We start from the raw sequence: 5,630 nt of genomic DNA on the forward strand, positions 1-5,630 counted from the left end.
CGCAGCAGTGCCCCGCCGTCAGCAGCCATGGCTGGCCATGACCTCTGCCAAGACTGAAGCTTTGGCCTTTCCCTGCTGGCTCCCTGGGCCTTCCCACTGTCCAGCCCGGCGGGGGGCGGGGGGTTGTCTTGGGGATCTGGCCCATGACCTCAAGGCCCCGGACCTCTGAACTGAAGACACTCCAACAGAGAGCCACCCACTGTGTCATGCGAGTGGCATGTTTGCTCAAAGAGAAAAAAAGTTGATTCTGGATCTAACCATGAGGAAGTAATCAGACAAATCCACGTGAGGGACATTCTGTAAAATGGCTGGCCTGGACTCTTCAAAAGTGTCAGTATCATGAAAGATAAAGTAGTGAGGAAACTTCTACATTAAAGGAGATGAAGGAGGCAACAAAATGCAATTCATGATTCTTGACTGGATCCTGGATTTTTACGCTTCTTTTTTTTTTAAGATTTTAATTTTTAAGTAATCTCTACACCCAACGTGGGGCTCAAACTCACGACCCTGAGATCAAGAGTCACACGGTCCACCGACTGAGCCAGCCAGGCACCCCCTGGATCCTGGATTTTTTAAAAAGCAGTTATAAAGGACATAATTGACATACCTGGGGAAGTTTGAATATGGATGTATATTAGCTAATCATGTTGTGAGACTGATAACTATGTTATATTTGTGTAGAAGATTGCTCATTTTCTTGGTGGATACGTGCTAAAGTGTTCAGGGGTAAAATGTAATAATTTTTAGTCTACAACTGACTCTTAAATGGGTCAACAAAGAATAAATGTATGTGTACATGTATATATAGAGAGTATATACATATATATATAGTGTGTGTGTGTGTATAGAAGACAGAGCTTGCAACATAGGGGTTCCCCTAACTGAGGGGGAGATGGGGGCCTCCATCCCCTCCAGAAAATGATGTTGAAGTTGAAACCTTAAAGATATTTGGAGGTTAGTCAACAGATGACAGATTCACAGATGACAGGCCGCAATATATATATATATATATATATATATATATATACACACACACACACACACACACACACAGGGAGAGAGAGAGAAAAAGCGAGCCACTGTGCAAAATGTTAGCAGCAGAGGAATCTGGATGAAGTAGAGATGGGTCTTTGTTGTCCTATTGGTGCAAATTTTCTAAAGATTCAAAAGTGTTTCAAATTAAACACTTGGGAGCTAGGGGAAATTTTTAAAGAAACACCCACTCCCACTCTTCAAAAGCAGTATGTTCTCTACATGAATCAAACAGTTCTTGGGAAAGTCTCGTCTTTGTGCACATTTTAGAAGAAGTGAAAACCCAGAGAATACAAAAAAAAAAAAAAAAAACCCACCAAGAACACAAAAACCAATGTCCCAGTTGATTACCGTCCTACTTGGAAGCAAAGAAGCAAGCCAAGGAGGCAGCTCCACTGGACCCCAGGGCAGAGAGCTCTCCAGTCTGCGAGCCAGCTCTGGCCTGGCCACTAACTTGAAATGGTCAGAAACCTCACTCTCCCACCGACATGCCTTGGTCTTCCTCTTTCAGATGAGGAAGGTAAACTAACTATTGAAATTCCATGGAAGCGACAAGTAATTTTGAGCCTCTCCCAGGTGCCAGGCTCTGTGCCAAGCCTTGGGAATGGGGCAGGAACCAGATGGTCCCTGCTTTCACAGATGACAGGTCACAACAAGGCAACCCTTACACGGGGTGGGACAATGCCACAAGTGTTCAGAAAGGGAAGTACAGACCGTTGTGGGAGCCTGCAACATAGGGGTTCCCCTAACTGAGGGGGAGATGGGGGCCTCCATCCCCTCCAGAAAATGATGTTGAAGTTGAAACCTTAAAGATATTTGGAGGTTAGTCAACAGGAAGAGGGTGAGGAAAACGCTCGTCTGAGGGCAAAAATTGTTCAAAGGCCCTTAGATGAGAAAGAGGAACTGAAAGAAATCTGGAATGGCTGAAGTGTTAGAGAAATAGATCACCGAGGTCCCTGCTCTATGACTCTTTGTCCTTCAAGTCACATGCAGAACGACATTTGGTGTGCTCTCCTCATTTTGGTGGAGACCGAGAGGGTCTGGAGGGTGTTTTAATAGAGTCTCTGCTTTTTATGGGGTTTTCCTACGGATCCACCAGAGGACAAACAGCATTAATGGAGTGTCTTTCTGGAGGCTTCCTGACAGCCCCGATGGAGAAGGGGGTGCTTCCTCTTCTAGCCCCTAAAGCACCTTGAAAATGTCTCTTTCGGCACCTGCTGGGTTGTATATTAAGGGTCAGTGTACTCATCTGCCTTTTTCACTACCCGTGAGCTTGGTCTAGAGAGAAAGGAGTAAACAGGCAGTCACAAAGCTACTTGGCTTTAAGAAGCAAAGTCCATGATCAGATTTGAAACTTAGGAAAACAAATAAAGTGTGGGAAGGAGGCGGGGAGACCAACTGGGAGGCCCTGCATAAATCACAAGCCCCAAAGTGTCATTGTGGGCCTGTGTCTGAGACAGAACACCAGCTCTGCTTCCCACCTCTTCTTTCTTAAACATCCTTCTTCTGTTCAGAAAAGCAAGCCATACCTCTTACCCACCTTAAACCTTAAATCATTGGGATGCCAAATAAAGAGAGAGTTTGAAATAGGAGTGACAAGCCTCCTTTTTAAATTTTATTTTTTACATTGTTCTATACTAAAATTGACTTCTTTTGTACTGTTCTATAAATTTTAATACATGTATGGATTCCTGTAACTACCACCACAATCAGAATAAAGAATGGTTACATCACCTCAAACATTCCCGGGTGCTACCTCTCCATGGCCACACCCTTCCCCTGCCACCTGCCAGCCACAGCTCTGTTCTTCAGCAGCCCAGATTTATATTTTCGATGATGTCCTATGAATGGAATCATTCATATGTAATTTTTGATATTGGCTTCTTTCACTCAGTATAATGTCTTCGAGATTCATCCAAGTCATTGCGTGTATCAACAATTATTATTGCTGAGTCATAGTGCATTGTATGGATGTGCCATGGTTTGTTTATCCCATGGAATAGTACTCAGCGATAAATATGAATGAATTATTGGTACACGCAATAATATCCAGGAGTGGAGCATTTGGGTCATATGGTAGGTATATGTTTAACTTTATAACAACCTGTCAAGCTGTCTGCCAGAGTGGCTGGATCCTTTCACATTCCCACTAGTAATGTCCAGGCACTCTGCCCAGAAGTCCCGTGCCCTTCCCTTGATGGCACTGAGCCAGGCAGAGAATTCCAGTTACCCTACATCTTCACCAGCACTTGACACGCTCAGTATTCTTAATTTTAACAGTTCTAGTAGATGTGTAGTGGTATCCCGGTGGTTTTCATTTGCATTTCCCCAGTGGCTGGTGATGCTGAACATCTTTTCCTGTGCTTATCTGCCAACCTTTTTTTTTTTGGAGAAGTGACTTTTTTTCCATGTCTCATTTTTTTTTTTTTTTTTTTAAGGATTTATTTATTTGACAGAGAGAGAGACAGGGAGAGAGGCAACACAAGCAGGAGGAGTGGGAGAGGGAGAAGCAGGCTTCCTGCTGAGCAGAGAGCTCGATGTGGGGCTTGATCCCAGGACCCTGGGATCATGACCTGAGCCAAAGGCAGATGCTTAATGACTGAGCCACCCAGGCGCCCCCATGTCTCATTTTCTAAGAATTTATTTACTTTTTATTTTTTTAAACATTTTTAATTTTTTTAGTTTTTAAAAGATTTTATTTATTTATTTGACAGAGAGAGAGAGACAATGAGAGAGGGAACACAAGCAGGGGGAGTAGGAGAGGGAGAAGCAGGCTTTCCGCTGAGCAGGGAGCCCGATGCGGGGCTCGATCCCAGAACCCTGGGATCATGACCTGAGCCGAAGGCAGATGCTTAATGACTGAGCCACCCAGGTGCCCCTATTTACTTTTTAAACAAAGATTTTATTTATTCATTTGAGAGAGAGACAGAACACAAGCAGGGAGAAGGGCAGAGGGAGAGGGAGAAGCAGACTCGCCACTGAGCAGGGGGCTCGATCCCAGGACCCTGGGATCATGACCTGAGCCAAAGTTAGACAATTGACTGAGCTACCCAGACGCCCCTCATTTTTTAATTATATGGTTTCTTTTCTTTATTGTTGAGTTTTGAGAGTTCTTTATACATTCTTGATATCAGTCCTTTGACAGACATGGGATGTGCAAGTATTTTCCCCCAATCTGTAGCTTTTTATTCTCTTAACAGTGCCAGTGAAGTCTTCTTAAGGCATGGAGGTGAGGGTTTATGACTTCCTTTGTTTTTTGCAGATTTTTGTGGGTGACAAGGTTTGGCATTAAAAATGGTGTGTTTGGCCACTGCTATTCAACATAGTGTTAGAAGTCCTAGCCACAGCAATCAGACAACAAAAAGAAATAAAAGGCATCCAAATTGGCAAAGAAGAAGTCAAACTCTCACTCTTTGCAGATGATATGATACTTTATGTGGAAAACCCAAAAGACTCCACCCCAAAACTGCTAGAACTCATACAGGAATTCAGTCAAGTGGCAGGATAGAAAATCAATGCACAGAAGTCAGTGGCATTCCTATACACCAACAACAAGACAGAAGAAAGAGAAATTAAGGAGTCGATCCCATTTACAATTGCACCCAAAACCATAAGATACCTAGGCATAAATCTAACCAAAGAGGCAAAGGATCTGTACTCAGAAAACTATAAAATACTCATGAAAGAAATTGAGGAAGACACAAAGAAATGGAAAAACGTTCCATGCTCATGGATTGGAAGAACAAATATTGTGAAGATGTCAATGCTACCTAGAGCAATCTACACATTCAATGCAATCCCCATCAAAATACCATCCACTTTTTTCAAAGAAATGGAACAAATCATCCTAAAATTTGTATGGAACCAGAAAAGACCCCGAATAGCCAGAGGAATGTTGAAAAAGAAAAGCAAAGCTGGCGGCATCACAATTCCGGTCTTCGAGCTCTGTTACAAAGCTGTCATCATCAAGACAGTATGGTACTGGCACAAAAACAGACACATAGATCAATGGAACAGAATAGAGAGCCCAGAAATGGACCCTCAACTCTATGGTCAACTCATCTTTGACAAAGCAGGAAAGAATGTCCAATGGAAAAAAGACAGTCTCTTCAACAAATGGTGTTGGGAAAATTGGATAGCCACATGCAGAAGAATGAAACTGGACTATTTCCTTACACCACAAACAAAAATAGACTCCAAATGGTTGAAAGACCTCAATGTGAGACAGGAGTCCATCAAAATCCTAAAGGAGAACACAGGCAGCAACCTCTTTGACCTCAGCCGCAGCAACTTCTTCCTAGAAACATCGCCATAGGCAAGGGAAGCAAGGGCAAAAATGAACTATTGGGACTTCATCAAGATAAAAAGCTTTTGCAAGGCCAAGGAAACAGTCAACAAAACCAAAAGACAACCGACAGAATGGGAGAAGATATTTGCAAATGACATATCAGATAAAGGGCTAGTATCCAAAATCTATAAAGAACTTATCAAACTCAACACCCAAAGAACAAAAAATCCAATCAAGAAATGGGCAGAAGACATGAATAGACATTTTTCCAAAGAAGACATCCAAATGGCCAACTGACACATGAAAAAGT

This window comes from Neomonachus schauinslandi, chromosome 15, assembly GCF_002201575.2.
Source record: "Neomonachus schauinslandi chromosome 15, ASM220157v2, whole genome shotgun sequence".
NCBI lineage: Eukaryota > Metazoa > Chordata > Mammalia > Carnivora > Phocidae > Neomonachus > Neomonachus schauinslandi.